Source organism: Chlorocebus sabaeus, chromosome 9 (assembly GCF_047675955.1).
Source record: "Chlorocebus sabaeus isolate Y175 chromosome 9, mChlSab1.0.hap1, whole genome shotgun sequence".
Taxonomy (NCBI): domain Eukaryota; kingdom Metazoa; phylum Chordata; class Mammalia; order Primates; family Cercopithecidae; genus Chlorocebus; species Chlorocebus sabaeus.
Window position 1 is genome coordinate 108,735,849 of NC_132912.1, and position 22,943 is coordinate 108,758,791.

Genomic DNA, 22,943 nt, shown 5'->3' on the forward strand with positions numbered 1-22,943 from the left:
TTTTTATTTTTAATTGATAAAAAAATTGTACATATTTATGGGTACATAGTTATATTTTGATACATATAACATATAGTGATCAGACTCATCACCTCAAATACTTATCATTTCTTTCTAGTGAAAACATTCAATATCCTCCTTCTGCTGTTTGCAAATATATATTTTATTATTGTTAACTATAGTCATCCTACAGCAGTATAGAATACGAGAACTTATTTTTTTGACTACCAGTTATTTTGAACATTTTCTAATAGCTATTCAGCTGTATTTTTGTGTTGTTTATTAGTTTCCTTTTCCTTTTAAAAATTATAATATTTGTGTTTTTCTTATTCATGCATCATAAAAGTGTATGAATTATTTGTCCACAAATGATATTTGACATTTTTTTTTTTTTTTGAAGCTACTTCCTAATTTTCAATTTGCTCTTTAAATCTTCTTTATGGAACTTATATTTTCAATCTGTAAAATGGGAGAAAGAGTTCCAAACATATATTTTATCTATTAGGTGTGAAGACACTTAAAAAGATAAAAGTAATGAAAAGCACACCCAACTCCATAGTTGGAAGGTACCTTCTAAATTCATGGTGTACACAGTTATGTCAATAACTGGCGAACTCTAATAATTTTTACTTTTGATTCCTAAATTGTATAAAAAGATTAAATTGATCAACCTCTCTTTCAGCATTTTTAATTTCATACCACTATCCAGATTTTGAATATCCCATATATCATAAAGGAATAATTTAACGCTAGATTTTTTGGACCTCCAATTTGACAGTATCTTTCATTTTTTAAATGAATGTAATCATCTTTGGCTATGAAGTGTGATAATTAACTCAAATTGTACTTTGGAATTAAAGACATTTTCAGACAGTTGTGGGCAGCTCATTGGTTAAAAGCGGGATGTTGATTATGAGGGGTAACTTAATTTAATCATTATTGTTTGAATTACTGCACATAGATTGTATTATTCATCTGTGAAAAAGAGTATCAAATGCTTCAAGTTTTTAAAGAAGTCCTGAAGAAACTGTGAAAAGCATATTTTCACGTTAAGAGAAAATTTTCATATGTTTAGAAATGGTACACGGTCTTACTCTAGCTTTGCAGTTACAACCTACATTAATAACCAACAATCTGGGTAGCATTTATGCTCTTAACCACCCTCCCCCTACTGAAAAAAATTTATTTTCAGACTTTAAAAAACTATGTACCAAAGAAGTGAGTTCTATTCCTAACCATAATATTAGTTGTTACGAGGCTTTGGATAAATCAACTAAGCAAATTTTTTCTGCCTCAAATCTTAATTTATACATGAGATTAGATCATGTCATATCAGTTTTATTTTTATAAGATTTTTATTTATTTAGGATATGTTTTCTGCATATTTTCTTTATATGTATATTAAACGAATTAAATTTTTGCTATTTGTAGCTAAAAATAATCCATTCTATCTTAAACTAAAAACATAATTCACTGGCTCACAAGTTGCATTTAGATTCTCTTTCAATGTCATCACAAATTGGTCTTTTTCTAGCTCTCAATTGTATTTTTCAGTATGTTGGCTTCATTCTCAAACAAGCAAGGTGGCCAAAATGGCTTCATATTTATATCTAATCTTCTTGGCAATCCAGTGAAAGGAGAGTACCTCACATTGGAACTTTTGGGAAAACACCTGAGGAGTGGCTTTGAGCCGCATTTGTGTTTAACAGAACAATTACTGTGGCCAAGGGCATATGGTAGTTTGATTGGACAAACCTGGGCCTTCATCCATTGCTAAAGACAAGGAGTGGTGCCATGTGAAAGAGAAGTTGCCCAGAGGAAAATAGAGTGCTGACATTAAGGGAAAACAGATAGCTGAGTAGGCAAAAAACCACCAGATGAACCAACCAGAAGACTCCCGTCCAGTAACATGTGCTTTAATTCTATTTCTTCTCCCACAAATTGATCGCAAAATTCATTGAGATATGCTGTCCAGTACTAAAGTTGTCTTCACATTTGGGTCAGAGAATATGTACAAATTTATCTTTTCTGAACGTCTTGTTGAAACATTAATCCAGATAAACTCTAGAACATGTCTGTATAAATAGGACTGAGTAACTATGACAGGAACAATCCTCTAATGGAGAAGTTTTAGGCTCTGAAGCCTCAAGTTTGTTTGGATTAGTGGAGTCCAAGCTTTGGTATATATTTGGTGTATATATATATTATTATATATTTCTATATAATAGAAATATTTAGAAAAATATTTCTATTTATTCACAGAAATAAAGCATGGTCTGAAAACGGAATACCCCGAGGCCTGGTACCAGGTCTAAGACTAGGAAGGGAAAGCTTGATCATAGAGTATTACTGAGAATCATCATTTGAATTATGATGTAATAGCTAAATAATTCATTACCTAACATTTAGAAATTGTCTTATAAAACATTTGTATTGATCTTCAAGTTTCAGAAATTGGAATTTCAATCCTAAAGGACTTTGGAACTTTACATTTTTATATCACTTGAAGCATTTGATTTTTCTTCCCTGCTAGGCCATCTGAACTTCTACCAAGCTATCCCACTTCAGTTAATGCAAATCATTGAGACTGAACCTTCTTTTATTTCTTTTCTTTTTTCTTTCTAATAATGGCATTTGTATTTTATTAGTAGGTGCTCTTTGCATCATATACGACATTGCCTAGACAACATCCACAGATCCTACAGTGACTTGAAGAACCTGTTCAGACATATCTATTTTTGCCTCATATAAACCCTGTCCACTAGTCTGATGTACTTACTGACTCAAGAAAAAAAAAAAATGTTTTACTTCTAGGAGTAGAGGCTTCTGGGGGTGGAGAGGAACCCATTTTGTTTAAGAACACTGGAATCATTCACTATAGATCATAACTTTCCCCTCTCCCTGAGTTTACCAGTATCTGAACTTTTATTTTGACAAATAAATTTGTTCTCACAGTAGTCAGGGCACATTAACCCCTCTTTATTGGACACATTATTACCTTAAATTGTTGCATAAAGACTTAGTGTTCTTGCATTTTCCCCCACAATATTTGGATTGCATCTGCTTTTTTCTATGCTGTGAAATTTTAAGAGTAAATATTTATCTGTCCATAATGAGGCCCACAGATTTCTGGAATCCAAACGTTCCAGAGGAAAGTCAATCATTCCAATCATTCCAATTAAGTTGTAACAAGAGCCACCTAAATTGCCTATTGATTTTTGTCTTCACAATCAACCACATATAGAGAAGGAAGATTGGACTCCAACATGGGCCTTATCACAGCTAGCTTCATGAGCTTCTGGAAAAATTCATCCTGCACAACTTAAATCCGATATTATGTAACAGGCCTTACACTCAAGTCCTCTTCAACATGACCTTAGTTTTCCTTTTCAGTCACATCTTCTACAGCTGTTCCATAAAGACTCTCTCCTTCAACAATTCTGACCAATGCACTACCACATAATACCATATGTATTTCTTAGAGCAGAGACCTCTGAAAGTAGAAAATAATCTTTCAATTGAAATTTGAAAGATGGATTTGATTTCAATGGACAGAATTCTCAGGACTTTCTGAAAATTCCCAAGAAGCATCACTGTCATGTCGTTGATCTTCTAAACGAGAATGAAATATGCATGCTCTGAGAAACCACTTCCAACCTCAGGCATTGCCCATGGATCACAGCATCGTTTCTTCAAGGATCAAATATATTTATTGTATTACATGTTGGGCTTATTTATTTACTTATTAACTATCTTCCCTTACTAGAATGAAAGCAGGGAGTTTTGACTCTTTGTTCACTGCTATATCCTCAGCATTTAGAATAGCGTTTCACATATAGTAGGCACTCAGTATAAGTTTGTCAAATAAACATAGTTTAGAATCCTTTTCAGTGTAGAACTACTGCCCAGCACTCTTAATGAATTGGTATTAGAATTCAAGATTAAATCTATTTGCCATCTGTATTTGCCACTTCATAGGCTACAGTGTATTTCACTGTTTGTCCTGAATATATCTCATCTTCCTCATTACTAGACACATAATAAAGCCACACAACTAAATAATGTTACCTATAATTAAACTTTTTAATGGTAGGCATTCCTCACGAATAATACACAGATGCCAAGAGCTATCAGTTAATAGATTCCTACAGTGGTGGCTTTGTAATCTGTCAACTTGGCTAGGCTGAACTACCTTTCCAGGTTCCCTTTTCTGGCTTGGGTGGGCCAAAAAAGAGATTCTTTTGTGAGATTTGGAAAGAATAAAGCAGCAGGTCTTTGATAGTTCATATGTATTGCCGTTTGCTTGTTTGCTTACCTAATTGGCATGATACAGACACTAAGACTGCAATGGTTTCACCTTCCACTGGATTCTCCATTAGCTTATTGGACTCCTGGGCTGGATGTGCATGTTTAGCTCTCTTGCAAAAAAAAACCCAGTTTCTGCAGGACATCCACACCACTAAGGCAACAGCCATAAGACCTGAAAGTTTGTAGTTTGTCCTACTGAGTTTCTGAGTTCCAGGTCTTGCTGGTCGATTCTAGCTTGTCCTTGTTCTTCTCTACTTTACATCTGTCTTCCCTTCCTGTCTGCCTGCCTTGTGGACTTTGAGCTCTAGCATCAGTCTCTGAGGCAATAGCCTTACAGAAGTTGGTTAACCAGCTTTCACAATTGCGTAAGCACAAATCATTATGCAAATCTACTTCTGCCTATCTAATCTATCTAATCTTCCTTCCATCTATCTATCCCTCCATCCATCCCTCCATCCATCCACCCATCCATCCATCCACCTTCATCATCATCATTTATCTTTTTCTATTGAGTCGGAACACACCCACTATCCTCCATGAACCCAGTTAGGCACTGTTATCTCCAGCCTTTCAACAGCACTGTCTATAACAATCTTCCCTATGCTCCAGAACATTTAAAACCACATCTGCTTGATTTCTAAGCCTGTCATCTTTTCATCCTTCATACAATCTTAACTACATATTCTTTTCTCACAATATTTATAAAATAAAACATATCCACATTAAAATTATATTAACATGATTCCACTAGCTCCTGCCAAAGCATTTGGCATTTTGAAGCAGGAACAAAAAAAGTTGATGGAAAACAAAACACTAACAGAAGAATGTTTCCTTTTACTGAGGTCCATCTAGGAACTTTTCCAATGTGTGCTTTGAGAACGTAGATACATTTCGATTGACGCACCAATTTTAACATCCGCTTGGGCTCTTAAAACTAGATGTCTGGTCTATAATGTCTGTCTTAAGTGTATGAAACAGAGAAAAACTCCAACTAAATAAGTTCATCATTTATGTCTATACCATGACTTTTAACCTGAGAGACCCCTACTTGATTCTGAATCTTTAAGATTGAAATGAAATCTCTCTTTAAAAGTGATGGTCTAAAACTGATGCCAAACGGAACATTTTTTTAATGTGTCTGACCAATAGTTATTTTCTGTTCCTACCCCTACCCAAATTATAGTAATTTGTCACCAGCCACAGAGAAAACTCCTCAAAAGGAAAATGCATGTAAAACGCTACAAATTGTCCTTGGAACAGAGTCAGTTTTAACAAATATTAGTCATTATTTTCATGTTAATTATTGTTTTCTACCGTTATTTTGTTGCAGCTGGTAAGAGACTCTTCACTTTATCTCAACCAAATAGATTTTGCATCCCAAAGGCCCTGCGTGATCTTCATTTTCATACCGTTGAGAATGATAGAAGCTTCTAGTGTATGTGGTGTACTCTGTGTGGCCAGCAGAGGGAGCAAGGAGTTCTTTAGAAAAGTAACATTTCTTTCTGCCTCAAATTGGCAGATTGGAGATAAAGTGCTGATCTTTGGGACAAGTCAGCATTACACAGACTAACTTTATGTAGAACAAGTGTTTTTCATTTCTAACTGTGGAATGAAAAAGGAAATGGTGTTTCCTCTCTTCTCCTAATTTTATGGGCCGATGACTCCTCTCCATACAAATTACAGAAAAACGCAATTCGCCATGAACCGCTCATTGCTTCCCTAGCAAATTCATCCGTTTATAGCATACAGATAATTTATTCATACATTCACACAGTCCATCATTCATTCACACAGATAGATACTTAACAAAGACATAAGGTCCTATGTAGCTGACAATATGAGTCTTGTTTGGATGAGTAGAAAGGAAGATTAAGAAAAATAATAAGCGTATAGACATTAGAGAGGTTTTGATATATCTTTTAGATACCAGTTTGAAGCAAGCTCCAAAATGATGCTAACAAGCCATGTAATTATCTGACTTCTCATTAGTGATAATTCATTAGCAAGCCAATGTTATGCATGTCTGTTAATCACCTCCTGGATATGGCTCTCTCTGGAGGACCACAAATGAGATTTTTAATTTTTCAAAACAGCTTTCACTCTTTTCCTCTTGCATTTGCATAGCACCTTATGCTTCTCAAAGTTGATTGACACACATAATCTTATTTGATTCTCACCTTGGGCCTGAGAGGTCAGTTTATTTACAAGTCCTCCATTGCCGACATGGAGTAGGGGGAAGGTAGGTACACATAGTGACTGAATAACCTGAAACTGGAATTTAGGGTCCTGATTTCCAACCCCATCTGATATTCTTAGATGAGCTATCCATACTAGGTGTTTAGCAAATGCTTGCTGGATGAATGTCTGATACTACTCTGTTTCACTTTGTTTCACTGATAGTCTGTGATACTTGCTGATTGTCAATTAACATCCAGAGAAAGAGAAAGTCATAAAGACTTTGGTTTTAAAAATCAATGAGCTGATGAAAAAGTTCTGCAACTATATAGTGGTGATGGTTGTATAACACTGTGAATGTATTTAATGGCAGTGAATTTTACACTTTAAAATTATTACCATGGTAAAAATTATGTATTTTACTACAAGCCTTTAAGAAATGGTATCAATAGAGGGGTCATTTGCATTCTGGCCACAGAAGGACTAAAGAAATGGAAGGCTACATGTAAACTGGAAGTGTCTGTAGAGAGGATTCCTACTTTAAAGAAGGAGTTAGAGTATTCACATTTCCCTCTGCTGAATTAAATTGTTTGACCAAAAGCTGCCTCCATACCTACCAAATGGTAACCTAGTGTAACATGTAAACAAATTGCAACCTAACTTGAGAGTACATTCTTATAAAAAGGAAGAGTTTCAGCCAATCTCAGCAGCCGAACTTTCAGGCAGTCACGGGCTGCAAACTGCTCAGGCATGTCTGAACAAGGCAAATGCGAAGCTGCAACCAATCAAGCTGTGTCTGCGTATCACTTCCTTTTTCAGTCTGTAAATACCGCCTGCTCACATTGCTGGGTGAAGCTCTCTGAACTGCTCTTGGTTCTGAGTGCTGCTGAATTCATGAATCTTCTTTGCTCAGATAAACTCTGCTAAATTTAGTTTGTCTAAAGTTTTTTCTTTAAACACTTCCAAAGCTTAAATTCGATACTTCTGTTATTCCAATTCATCAGCACATTGGCTTGGGATTACATCCCTTCTGAGAGGAAATTTCTTTTAATTTTACTCAACCAATTTTCATCACAAAAATGATTAAAACATAGACTTAGTTTTCAAATAGGTCATAGTCCTTTGGGACAGAAGATGTAGTTTTACATAATAAATGTTTAAGTCAAAACAAAAACAGAACCCATGAGAAGTGAAGCATCAGTTCAGTACAGACTTCAATTTATTTCTAAGCTTTGGTGAGAGAAGAGTTGCCTGCCCTGTTTGGTCCCAAACGCTCCTGGCAAGCATATCCGAGGTCACCGCGTGTATGTTGACAGAATCTTCATTCAGATATTGAAGACATTTTGAAAATTTCTCTACAGCCAGCTAGGGAACACAGTTTCTTTTTCCCCATTGTGGTTTAATTATCAGCTTGCTTCTGCTTTGTTTTACCTTCATGTAGGGCAGGCCACCTAGTTCCCAGCCTGAAATCAGTTTTCTCCGTAGGGAGAAAACAAAACAAAACAAAAAACAAAACAACAAACAAACAAACAAAACCAATATTCATGCCACAAGGTAAGGAATTAGTCTTTTGATGTTTATTTAATTTTCTTCCAGACTGGTGAGATTTCCTACTTTAATACTGTGAAGGCTTTGAAGTAACTTCCTTGTCTGGTGTTTGAAATGTTTATTTCTTTAGGTGTGTAGTGCTCTTGTGATGAAGTGTATTCATGTACACTGCACAACTCACTTCTCAAGATCACCCTTGGCTGGATCAGAATGAGAATGGTTTCTGTCTTTTGAACTCACCTGTGAGGATTCTGTGAGAAGCGAGCCAGAATTATTACACAGAAACTAATTGATATAATTGTATTTCTTTTACAATCTGCATAATTCACACATTTTGCTCTACTATTTCTCATGAAAAAACATTGCTACTCTGCATATTGTATGTTCAGAAAACCATATACACTTATTGTCATGTAATATTAAAAATCTTTGTGGTCCCTGATGAAAAGAGCCAAATATATCCCCAGAGGAAAGATACTCAAATCCATCCTTTGCTTCTCAACATTTTATGTCAATAAATTTTCATTTCCCTAGATGCAAGGTTGCTGGGGTACTTGGCAACAGAGTCTACCATGGCCTTCAGGTTGCTGGCTTTGTTTTCCCTGTCACTTATCAAAGCTTAACTGTCATAGCTTGGTTAAAGGTAAAGCCTGGCATCTCCTTATGCAATGGGCTTCTCAAGCCAATCACACCATTAGCCACATGAAATTGCCCTTTCTTCTCCCTTTTCAACATTTAGTTACAGCCTTTCCACTGATAACATAAGAGAAAGGTGACAGGTGAGTGGAGGATAATAAATTCTGGTAAACTTAGAGATGAACTAACCAACCCAAGCAAAAAAGGGATAGAAGGGTGTGAAGTGAACAGAGTCCAGACACCTGTTTTGGAATGTGAGACTGGTATTTCTTCTCTGAACAGCATCGTTGCAGTATCACGTGCTTGCTGGCACTTTTATCCGATTGGTTAATGTCTTTGCCATAGTTTAAATATTCGGTTAAATATTTTGAGTGTCACTTCACCTACTATTCAGCTTTTGCTGAATGTTGCCCATAATTTCACCATCTTCAGCCGCCACAGAAAAACTTTTCTGAAGAACCCTGAGCACATTGGAATCAAATCCTGTTCCCATCATTAATTAGCTGTGAGACTTCAGACAAGTCATTTCTCTCTCTGTGGTGTGGTGTCATAACATGAAATATGATTAGATAACCTTTAAGGTTTAATCTAGGTCCAAAGCAGTGTTTCTTTGTTATGTATTTACTGAATATAAAGACAAAGGGAAAGGTTTCTGTCTTTTGAACTCACCTGTGAGGACTCTGTGAGAAGTGAGCCAGAATGAATTACACAGAAACTAATTGATTTAATTGTATTTATTTTACAATCTGCGTAACTCACTCATTTTGCTCTATTTTTCATGAGAAAACATTGCTACTCTGCATATGGTATGTTCGGAAAACCATATAAATTTATTGTAATGTAATATTTAAAATCTTTGTGGTCCCTGATGAAAAGAGCTGAATACATCCCTAGAGGGAAGATAGTTGTTAATGATTATGGTGTATGTCAATGGAATGTCACTGTGTCCCCACTTGGAGATGACTCGTGTTCAGAAGCATTTATTCATTGATTAGATCTCCTAGGTGTTAGGAACTGAGTTTGGTGCTGAAGACAAAACCGTGAGCAAAAGGACCCTACTTTAAATGAGTTTAGAAGCTAGTGAGTTGATTGATAGTCTAAATGAGACCATGGTATTTGGGGTCAAACAGATCTGGCTTTGAATTTCAGGTCTGCCCCTTTTTGTCACTTAGACCTCGACACAATACCAGGTATACAGGAGGATAGTCAGTGTGTTTGGGAGAATAAGGCTCTGTACATATGGCTGTAATAAGACACTTGCTCATTTCCATCCTGCCACAAAAAAAAAAAAAAAAAAACCTCTTCTAGCTAGAAATTTTCATTACATCTCTTCCTCATGGGAAGAATTGCCCATTAGCTCTAGTAAGTTGGTAATTGTGTTATGCCTCTAAGCAGGGAGAAGTAAGCTAAATGTATTCCTGACTTATAGGTTTATTAACATTTGAGCTCTAGTTAATTTGAGCACTGTTTTAGAATAGAATTTAGGGCAAAGGAAAGAACTGGAGGAAGGGGGTGCCTTGGTTGTGAGCAGGTGGTAGAAGCAGGTAGGAAGGGAGATGAGAATGAATCTACAATGAACAAATACTCCTCTTAATTATGTATTAACCAGAGGTCTTCATTATTTGATGGAATAACTTGCCCATTTCTACCTTTCCCTTCTGGTATTTAATAACTGAACTGTTTATTATTGCTTTAGTGGTAAACTGTGTCAGGAATCTGCAGTCCCAGAATTTTAAGAGCCTATGATTGAATCAGTTGAAGAAATCAAGAATAAGGAGCCCTGTATTATAGCCCATATGTGGGCAGTCATCTTTCCTTGGGAAGTCAGATGGACTGCAACAGGGGAACAGTGGACAAGAAGAGAACAAAAAAGCAAATATTCTGTGCTCTAAAATATTAACACATAGAAATTCTAGTCATGGTTGAAAGAAAAAGGTTGAGGGGATCTAATGGTCAAAAATAAGATAATAATATAGAGTCTGACTCTTGAAGGATTTTGTTTTGTTTTCCTTAAGTACTCAGAAAAGGCCTAGATAAATGCAGGTTGAGGATATAAAAATGTGTGTCAGAATGAAATCTTCATGAAAATATTAAAGAAGTATTCTAGAGTAAAATACTAGTGGACGTTCAAAAAACTGATATAGCTGATCCTACTTTGTCCTCTGACATACACACACACACACACACACACACACACACACACACATCTGTGTCCCTTTTTAGCATGATAGAAGGGATCTTTTGCTGATTCTTCTAGTCTACCTCCTCCAACTAATGCTTCAGACACATAAGCACTTACTACAAGGACCTTACCATCTCCTACTACTAGATCAGTCCCTGACTCCACCTGATGCAGGAAGACATATGCTCCCAGGGGAGCCTTGGGGTCTGGAGGAGTCTGCACCCTGGCTGGGATCATTTATGTCTCAACCTGTCTTGGAGGTGTCTTCATGGTCTTCTTCAAAGAGGTGGAGAACAGGGCACTGACAAGGTGGGTGCAGGTGACCCCAAACACCCAGGAGGTACTCCTTGTTCTACACCACCAAAGTAGAAGATGTAAAAAATGAGGCATGGCAGGACAAAGCCACTTGCTCAAGGTCTCACGGAAAGAATGTACAGCTGGAACCAGTCCTTTCAACTTCAAGCCCTGTTTTGGTTTTCCACCATGCCATTCCCAAAGCCATCACAGGAGGATGTGATGTAGGCCCAGACCCCTAAGCTTCTTCAACTGTCAAATATGTATGCATCCTCAGTGTCAGCAATGAGTATGTGTTCCTCACATCCAAAGATCCCAACACCAATCACTGGTGTATAAAAGTACCCTTTGAGACACTGTCTAGTGGCGATACCATAGCTGCATAAAGCTGTCCATAACTGTTTGATTAAAGATCCTGGCAGTAGATTAGCCAGAGAGGGGTGCCATCTACTGCCATGATACGCAGAAGGGCTCTGCATTTAGCTCAGGGAGCTCAGTTTGGATGTATAATATTCCTACTTGTCCCTGGTTAAATATTTTGCACAGCAGGCTTTGAAAGTCAGTGCAACCTATGGGCATGACCAGAGGAAAATAAACCACAAGTAGTACACCACTAGCTGTCAAAAGAATGTCATAAAAGTGATTTGGTAGTCAAAAATGAACAGAAAATAGAGAGAGAGAAGAGATTAGCCTGGCTACTCAGGAGGCTCTGGATGCAGATTGCCTGGGCCACAGTTGTGCCTCTGCTGTTATTTTAAATAGATTTCCTGGGAATCAGACTCTGATCCAAACATATGATTGCACAGAGTTATTGGGGTGTGCTCTTAAATCAAAATCTGTAGAGGAGTGAAGGAGTAGAGTGAGGCTGAAAGAGGAGTTGAATTTGTAGGATGCAGGCACAAGAAAGGGTTCCACAGCTTGCTCTGGAGTTAGTATGACCTTCTGGAATTACCAATGAAGTGGGTATGCCTAGTCTTCATTTCCCTATACTGACCTGTCATTTGATTCAGGCTGTTTCTGGAGAGGGGAACACTTTGGGCTAAGTGATCTTTTTCCAGGTAAGAGAACAACACTTCCAGCAACTAAGTGAAAGAGTACCTCCGCCTTGAAGGAGGACCCTTGCTGCACAAAATATCCTTTATGGTCCACCACTGATGCCACTGAGATCTAATTGCTTCATATATGTTCTGTGAATAGCATCATTAGGATTCTGTTGTTCTCTTTTACTAGGGAAATGGGAAAGACAGTTTAGTGAAACAAACTGTGGCCCCAAATGTTGCAGCTAAACTAAAAGTCATAACTGAAACTCACCACAGCTCTCTCCTACTATCCATTCTCAATTCTCAGCACCCTCAGCTAGCACTGCCGTTGGTATCAGGAGCTAACTTGGTGGGGTGGCTATACCTTCATCAGATCTGAGTGATCTGAATCCTTGGTCATTCTGCTCTTCTCAGGCCATGGCCACTGCTCTTGCATGCTCACTATCAGAAACAACAAACCTCAATGATACAAGTTTAATAAACCTGCACTTATACCCCTGAACTTAAAATAAAAGTATAAAAAAAAAAATAGCAAGAGACACTCTGGAGGATGACCTGGATGCTAAGCATATTCTTTCCTGTCCCCGTTGTATAACAGTTATGCTGTCTCAGGCACATGACCAGAATCAGTTATCCTTCCCTTTCCTGCTATGCACTTGACATGAGAAGACCAAAGCAATCTGGCAAAAACCATGATCTGAAGTACATTGAGACACTTTTCTGTTCCCTGGTGAAAGCACTTCTTCCTGGAAACTAGGGTCTGTAAACCTGAAAGTGCAGAGTTGTGTGCATGGGAAGCGTTAAGTTCTCCCAATGTATCACCTGGAATGATAGTAAAGAGCACCACTCCAATTTCACTAACTCCTTAATTTAAGACTAATGCACTCTATGTGTTGAAGACGGCTATAAAATAGTTGTTAATGCCAACCATCGCATTCTGAAGGTACTCTATGTTCGATGATAGTGCTTTGTCTCCACATGGGCACATCAGCTGTGCCTTGTATAGGTATCTCAACTGCTTCTCAAAAGTATTGCATGAGATAAGACCAATGGGTCCATGGTCATAGTCCAATTGCCACATCTTCATTGTAAAGAGGGATTCTTGGGCTGATGTGATGGTATGCAGGACCCTGTGTCAGTGGATTAAATTCTCTGTAATCCTTAAGATTGTGATACCAGTTGAGGCCCTGTGAGCAGCAAATGCAAATCCACAGTCAGTTTATGTCTTTATTCTAGTCAAGACGAATCCTTGCTCTTACAAGAGTGAAAAATGTCCAATGTAATTAACTTGTCAAAAAGTAGCTGACTTGTCTTCTTGAGAGATGGTTCCATGCTGGCCACTCAGTATTGGTTTCTGTTGACAAATGAATAAACAGTTGGCATTTACAGTAGCTAAGTCATCCTTAATGAGTAAAATGCTGTGTGGTTTTACTCATATGCATGCCCTCTATTACTACCACCACAGCAACGTTGGAAACAAAGCCCAGGAGCAGCCAGTTATAGAGACTGATTGATATCATCTGGCCAAATCATTCTGCCTGCTTGGTTGTTTGGTGGCTCCTCTGTGATAGATGCCCTCTGGTTGATGTTGGCATTAACATGTAATATCAAGATCTTTACGCTTCATGCCTGCTGTCAGAGGTCCACTACAGTCCTTTTAGCTGGATTCATTGTTCCTAATCTTCCATTCCTTCATCTGCAAAGTCCGGAGCAAGTAGCCAACTCATATGTCTCTATCCATGAGTCTGTAGATATTCTTCCCCCAGGCCACTTCTCTATCCAACCAAAGAGAACAATAAAGTACACTGGTCAAAACTTTGGCCCACTGGGAGTATTTCACCTCACTGCTGCCTTTTAGGGTCACTTCCCAGCATGGCTATAGTGCATCAGCCATCTATTTTTGGTTTTCACTCACATACCAAGTGAGTAAAATGAGACTCACTTTTATGAATGAAACTTGGTTTTGTTCCTCCCCTGTCAACTGGTCATAAGTGACTCCCCTCAGACTGTAACAATAGTGGTGGACCAAAGAGAGGAACCCATTTAACAATGGCTGTTGATAAAAAGTCTGGACCACCTGCATGTGCAAACTTGCTTATTCTCCCAAATATATGACTTATATCTTATGAATATAGGTTGGTCGGATCAAACTCAACTCACGATAAGTTATTATGGACACCTGATTAATTCAAGCCCTGTTTGTCAAGAGCTCTGTAGCTTCATCCAGACCCAGTAACACAACAGGAGTTACTTTTCCAAAGTATAATTTTCTACTGCAGATGGCATAGCCTTGCTCCAGAAACCTTGTGGTGCTCCACAACCCTATGTTGTCAGTCTTTAGAGCTTCCTCAAAATTCTATATGACATATGCTATGTTCTGAATGTCAGTGCCCCACCAAAATCCATATGGTAGAATCTAATACTCATTGTGATTGTATTAAGAGGCAAAGCCTTCTGGGAAGTGATGAAGCCATAAAGACTCTGCCTTCATGAATGGAATTTGATACCCTTATAAAAGAGGTTGAAGGGAGCTGCCTTGCTCCTTCCAACATGTGAGAACACAGAGGAAGAGTCATCTATCAGTATCAGGCCTGTACCAGACACAGAATCTACTGGTACCTTGATCTGGGACTTCCTAGCATCCAGAACTCTGAGAAGTAAATTTTTCTTGTTTATAAATTATCGAATATGTTTTGTTATAACAGTCCAAAGAGACTAAGACATCTTTTCCTACCATAGATATTTCTAATACTATAGTATTTTCTGGATTTGTGGCCCAAGTGGAAGAACTACTTGCACCACAGCCTAAACCTTTCGCAGAGTCTTTTTATTTTGGATCTAAGTCAAAGCTGGTATTCTTTTGCCAGAATAGTTTTTCAAGTATGAAATATTTTACCTCGAAAACATGAAGAGGCTTACCAGGAAGCCATGCAATATTTACCCTTGTCATAGCTTTCTGAAGATCAGGCCATAATGCTACTGGTCCAAATGTTTATTGTATGGGCTGAATTGTATTCTCCCCTATTTATATAGTGAATCCCCAACCCCTGATGTGACTATACTTGGAGATAGGGAACTGGTAATTCAGGTTAACTGAGGTAATAAGGATGAGGCCTTAATCTGATAGGACTTTTTATAAGAAGTGTTTTATAAAAAGTGTTTTATAAGAAGACGATGAGACAAGAGAGCTCTTTCTTTCTCTCTCTCTCTCTCTCATCTCCCTCCCTCCCCCTGCATTCATACAAAGGAAAAAACCACGTGAGGACACAGCAAGAAGGTGACTGCCTGCAATCTAGGAAGAGAGGCCTCACTAGAAACCAACACTGCTGGCATCTTAGCCTTGGATCTTCCAAGATTTCACAATATTCAGAACTGTGAAAAAATAAATTTACGTCATTTAAGCAGAAAACTCAGTCTACATGGTATTCTATTTTAGCAGCTCAAGCAGACTAATACACTCATTGTGATTGTGTACACCTTGCTTTCTATGAAAGTTCTACCAACTAGCCTCTATTTTTTTCAAGATTCTGTTATACCCGTTGCCATCACTGAAACCAGCTGTGCAACATCTTCCACTGTCATCCCTGCCTACAAAGTACAGCTATCATTGAGTTTTTCAATGATACTGGTGTTCCTCCCCCCAGCACATTCCTTATTACATTGGTAAATGGGGTATGTTGGGGCCCTCCTGCTGAACTGCTCAGCTGGTGTATTTTTTAGCCTTAAAAACATATCTATCGTAGCATACTATTTCTCCGTCTTTTGGTTCTTTATTCCAGCACCTACCCCACTAGGCATGAAATTTCTATATCACTTTCAAAAGGCTTCCAAGAGTCCTCCTAAGACATGTTAGCACCATCTTTTAGGACCCTTACCAGGTATTAAATTCCATATTGTAGGAGAGTGCCCACGCTCTTGATGATCCCACCCTATTTTCTGCTCTCATTGATTCAGCACCATCAGAATTCAATCTCATACATTTTCACCTGGCTTTTTCTATACATGTTGTCTGTATTCTGTAGCTTCTTCCAGCTACAGTTTCTTTTTGCCTTTAGAAGATCCAACACTTTCCTGGCCAGGTTATATAGATTTGACCCCAGTTTTTGGTCTAATGGCCTGGAAGAGAGGCGGAGGCAAGGCAGTGGCCTCTAAATTTTCTTTAAGCAAGAGGCGAGATGTAGGCTATAACAGGGAAAAATGAGCCACTTCTGCAAGTAAAGAGAGTTTAGAGGGATCTGAGACTTCAAGGTTTTTGAGTGCATAGCCAAGTCTCAGGGTCCTACTCCTTCCCAAGTACGTCCACGGACCTATTCCTTACCTTGCAGAGCAGACTAGCTAGGGCTGAGAACTTAACTTTTGCTAGAGTTATATTACTCTTAAAGTTAATTCCTGACAATGAGTCTCAATGTTCCCCACCTTCAGACTCAGGTGGTAAGTCCCCTTATTTGTTACCAGTGAGGACCTTTGACTTCCACACTTTACTTTCAGTTGGAGATTAACCATGCTTAATCTTTTGTTGTCTTTCTCCAATACATCACTGGCACTGAGCAAAACCCATCAGATTACCTTCTCATTATAACTGGTATTTACCAGATATTCTCATATTACTCCTACCAGCATTCTCTTCCACCAATTTCCAGTCCAAGTTCATTACTTTGAAAATGTTACAATTGCATCCCTATAGCATACTAGGATTTATTTATTCATTTGTTTATTTTTATTTTTTGAGATGGAGTCCCACTCTATTGGCCAGGCTGGACTGCAGTGGTGTGATCTTAGCTCACTGCAACCTCCTCCTCCTAGGTTCTGTCTCAGTCTCCCGAGTAGCTAGGACTACAGGCATGTGCCACCACGCCTGGCTAATTTTTGTATTTTTAGTAGAGACAGAGTTTCACCATGTTGGGCAGGCTGGTCTTGAACTCCTGACCTCAGGTGATCCACCCACCTAGGCCTCCCAAAGTGCTGGGATTACAGGCGTGAGCCACCGCACCCAGCCCATATTAGGATTTATTAATTTAACTGCTCCACCTAACATCAGGGCTTTTTATTTCTACCAAGATGGAGAATCCAGCTTTAAAGCTCATTTTAGTGTTTTCCTCCTTGGGCCACTTCTGCTAACAACTGTCTTAGATTGATTTCTCAGAAATAGACTGTAGGAAGGAAATTTGAATGGAAGTTTACTAAGCAGTGCCCCTAGGAACAATACCTATAGTGCAAGAAGGCAGTAAGACTAGGCAGAAAGAGGAGTTGTGTTATAATGCATATGCAACAAAGGCCTCAGCCAGTCCCACTGGGAGCTGTGGAGCCGGGATGGATCTTCACAATTGCATATTTTAAGGTGGTGGGGGCAGACTTATATAGCCCCTAACAACAAGGTATTGGATAAAGGCTACCACTGAGGATGGGACATCACTTTGAGATAGATGACTTCCACACTGAAGACAGTGCTCAAAGAGGGGCTCAGCTCTGAGCAGCCACCAATATTTGCAACAGCAAGGAGAAAAAATACCTCATTCCTTAAGGTACTCACTGCAGCATGCACTACAGCCTGCCCCTGTCTCTGTGACTCACATTCTGAGCTATACACTAAAAAAGATAATAGGACCAACTTTACAAGGTTATTTAAAGGATTAAATACTTTAATTCATGTAAGGTGCTCACTAGTGTATAGTAAGTGTTCATGAAAATATTATATTCTAATAAAAACATCCTGGTGTTTTAGTAATACTGCTTAATGTACTGAGTTAAAACTACAGATTTAAAGAGGGAATTGGCCTGCCATGTTGCATTAAGTAATCCTTGTTAAGCTGTCTTAAATAATTCAACTTGCACCTAAAGAATCCCTAACTGGATAGAGTTGACATCAGTGAGGACCACGTGAAGAAGATTCCTTCAAGAAACTTCTTGGTACCATGTATTCACATTAGCTAGCAGGCATTAACACAATGCAGGAGTCCCCACTCACCCATGGTGTTGCTTTCTGAGGATTCAGTCTGAAAAACGTTAAGTGAAAAATTCCAGAGATAAACAATTAATAAGTTTTATATTGCATGTTGTTCTGAGTATCATGATGAAATCTTGTGCCATCCTACCCCAGACATGAATCATCCCTTTAGTATATCCATGCTGTAAACGCAACCTGCCCGTTACTGTATAGGAAAAAACACCAGGTATATAGGGTTCAGCACTATCCTTTGTTTTGGGCATCCACTGGGGATGTAGGGGGACTACTGTAGTATAGACTTGTTTATCTGGTAGTCTAAGACTGCCTTTACATAGATGACTTCCAAGCCATAGGTTATAGATAAAGATGTTTGTTCTGGGTTCTACAAGAAGAGAGAAAGTTGAGGGAACATAGAAGAATTGACTCAAGTAAAAAGTATCATTATGGGAAGTCATGAGCAGCTGGGTTAGCCAAAAGAAAGCAGTGGAAGAAAGGCCTATTGACTTTTGTATAGTAAATGGAGGCAAAGTATAGGTATCTTTTGAGTCACATAATCCTGTTTGTGAATCCTCAGTCAGTCTCTGAAGTGTAGGAGTTATCTTAATTGGTACGAGTTTATAAAGCAATGGCTTTTCTGTGCATTGTTAAAATGACATGATAATCCTGCCTAATTTATAGTTTTGTTGGGAGAATTAAATAAGACAAATTATTTAAAGTGTTCAGTGCAATGCATGGTGCATGGTGAATATAGTTACTGGTTATTAGAATTATTGCTAAGCATCTGTCAAGAGCAAGACTTGGGCAAGCAATGGTTGTGATAATTATAAATAATGAGGTATATAACTGAGAATTACCTAACCTAATTTTCGTCCTCAAGAAATGTACTTCAGGTATTTTATATAATGCTTGAAACAGACTTGGGACTTGACGAAAGTGCAGTCAAGCTCTGTATCTGGAGCCTAAGTACATTTTTTCAGATGTAAAAGAGTACATCAGTGGTTTGCCTTTTAATCAGTCCTTTCTAGCACCTACATTCCCCCTTCTTGCTTGTGTCTTTTAGGAAAGTGTTAAAGTCCTTTTCTTTTAATGACAGGCAGTAAAAAGGGCACTGCATTTCTGCAGGATCCAGCAAAGATTTGTTGACATTGAGCTGAAATTGGGCAATCCATTCATTATTAATAGACTTGCTCACATAATGGAAGGTGTTGCTTTTTCTTTTTTTTCTAACCAAGCACACAATAAAAATGTTTAATTAATGGCATGTGCAAGTCTTAAGCAAAGATTTACTTGTTTTATGGGCTTAGCAAATTCATTCAGCCACTTCCTCCCAGATGCTGACAAGCCTGTTTGTTTATGCTCATTGGCTCTTCTAAAAACCAGCCAAGTATTAGGATTATTTTTGAAGTAGCTCAGTAATCTCTGAGGTAGGGACTGGATGTCTTCAGTATATCACCCACTCCACATAGCCTCTTTATGGGAGCACCCCCTGGCCCTCAAAGCAGGCATTAGATAAGCCAGCCCTACCTTGCTGGAAGATAGAATGCAATTTTCCATTGGATAGAAACTATTGACTACACAGACACTGTTATAATTTGTTTTTAGAAGTTCTTGCAGGGTTTTCTCTTAGCTTTTAAAAAAATTATTTAGTCTTGATTGAAAGCTAGACCTGCCATTAATTTGAAATATCTGTTCACATAGTTAATGTTTTATATTTACCAAGTGACATCCATTACCTCAAAAAATAGGAACCAACACACTTACAGGTGACCAATCTAAAACCAGTTGTTTATTGGAACAAGATTCCCAAGAGGAACAAGACTACCAAGAGTAGTATCGCAAAAGGAAGTGGTATGACATCACCAAGTAGAAAGTGTCTGGGAGGAAATCATTTGTTTGTAAGCAGGGACTGAAAAGAAATGAAAGATCCTGCCGTAGCACATTTTTGGCCCTTCCTTATTGAATTTGGGTTAGAACATTCTCATAGCTTCCTAGCTTCCTCTTTGTTCACTGACATTCCCTGAAACCTGTACCTTGCCAGTTCAACATTTTAGCCATCAAGTTAACTTTACTGCTTAAGTGGTATACTCAGCATAGTTGATAGCCAGAACAATTTAACATTTTCTTCCTCCATACAACAATGAATTTATTTTCAGTAATATTTACGAAATGAAAAGATAAACCAAAAATAATAGTTGGGATTGGGGAGGAAAACACAAACTGAATTTTCCTTTTATTACAATTCATATATATGTATACACACACATACACACATATACACATACATACATACATATAGTCATATAGATAGTATATATCATCCCAGTTAAAAGAATAAAATACTACACTATTAAAAAGAAAAAACGGTAATAAATAACAATTTTAGGCACATTATTTATGTTTCGAATAAAGAGAGAAATCATATAGTTATATACTGGTTAGTTACAATAATGAATAACGTGATATTTTTCTGTTTTTATACATTGTCTTCTGCAAATTAGGAAATAACCCCATAAAATTTATCTTGTTTTTTACATATCCTTGTTCTGTAGACAGTATAGCCAGATTTGTCAATCTATCTAAATCTGTTTTCAAAGTTGAAGAGCACATTTTATTAATTTTAATTTCAGAAGTTTCTTTCATATGAAGCAAAAGGTACGCAAATAATTAGGAAATGTCCTAAACTCTAGGATAAGTTTGTCAGAGTTATATAAATTCCTTTTCCACAATATATTCCAGAAGTTGCCATACTTTCTATAAATTTTTCTTATGGATTGATTCTGACAGATTTTAAAAGTTACTTTATTTGAAAAGGTTTAAACACAAATAACAAATTCCAGGTGGTCAAATAGAATGGTAGAATCACATAGATCAGGTTCTGTATCTTTGCAATCACTGTGTTATTCTTATTTTGAATCTACTTTTTAAATGCAAAAATATGTGTTGGAGGGCTTAGAGATAAACAGTGCCTGCAGTAATAGTAAATAATTCTCATGAATGTCAAACTGAGAACTAATGTGTGTAGGGTAGCAGAGATACTTTCCATGTAGAACACAATGTTTATTAAATAATAAGTGCTAAACATATGTTAATTTGGATCTTATACATCTGTATTTTTTAATGCAGCAAAAACTGGAATAATTGTTTGGAAGTTTGGAACTTAGACCAATAAAATATTTTGCCCCTGGGAGAAGTATTTCATAACTGATATTGTTTAGAATTATTGGCTCAGAGTGATCATAAAAGGTAGACTTACATTATTTGGTTTTATTATTATTTTTAAATTCTCCAAAGACAATGTCCCCCACCCCATTATTGCCTGCACTGGGTCAGCCCACCCCACAACTTTCCCTTGGTACCCAGCCACTGTTCTGCTTCCTTCTGGGGTTTCATCCCTCACCATCTCAGAACAATTCCACATAATCTTGATGTTATTGTGTCACAAACACACCAGGACAAATATGGTCTACTCTAAGCCATGCTCTATATCCACTGATAAATTTGTCAAACCGAATAACCACAGAGGAGGTCTCTGGGCAATTTTAATTTTTTTAAGAGAGTGAAAAAACAATGCCTGAAAGCAATGGATAGTGATGAGACTCGACAATAAATCAGAGAGACTGAAATGCCCCAGCTAATTCTGTCAAAAAGGAGTTAACAAGTTCAGAGGCTTGATTCAGACTATTACCTTTAATGCATTAACAGAAAGGGGGAAGAGGGAAAATAATACACGTGAATTTCACACTTCACACTTTGTCACTTAGCATTGTTTCTGCCTTGCTTCTATCACCCTGCACTGACGCAACATCTGGACAATAGAGAAGAGCAGCGAGGATGTGCTACTTTTTGGAAAAACTAATTGAATGAGATATAAACAAGTACAGTCTTTTAAAAGAGAAATTCAAAAGCAAATGTATAGATAAGGACCTCAGCCAGGGAGAGAAGCAAAAAGGTAAACATTTAGTGAGTAAAGGAGGATTTGAGTCATCGAACCAGAAATTCAGTAGCTGTATCCATTCACTTCATTCAACAAAACCTATTAATAATGTATTATTGTCAATTAATTAATGTGTCATCTGATGAAAAATATAAGTGCAAATTAATTTCTATGATCCCTCATCTGCCCCACCAGTGAATTCAGGTGGTCACAGTTACACAGCATACCAGATGCCAATATTCTGTACCTCTAACTGCTTGACAAGCAGGCAGCCCAGTTTCCCAAGGGTATCTCCTCCCCTACTTTCTCTCTACACATCATTGAAATGGAGTGTCCATGGTAGATTATCTGCCAACATGAAACCTATTTTCCTGGAGGATTAGGGAAGGGTCAGATATAAGTTCTTTTTGTGACATGCAGAGGAGTCCGGACTCCTTAGGTAATGGAGAACTACTGAAGGACTTTAATCACACTGGCAATTCAGATTTATGTCATCGTAGGAACTCAACACTGGTGCAGTGGGTTGAACGCTGACCCTCTCCAAAAGATATGTCCACATCAAATTCTTGAAACCTGTGAATGTGATCTTACTTGGAGAAAGTCTTTGCAGATGCCATTAAGTTAAGAATCTTAAAATGAGTTCACCCTAGATTATCTGGGTTGACCCTAAATCTGATGAAAAGTGTCCTTATAAGGGATAGAAAGAAGGTACAGACCTTCAGTTATAAGAGAAACAAGCTCTGGGAATCTAACATATAGTCTGCTGACCATAGTAAATAATACTGTATTGTATTTGCTAAGAGATTAGATCTTAAGTGTTCTCACCACACACACACACACACAACACACGCGGTAACTATGTGAGGTTACAAAATTGTTAAT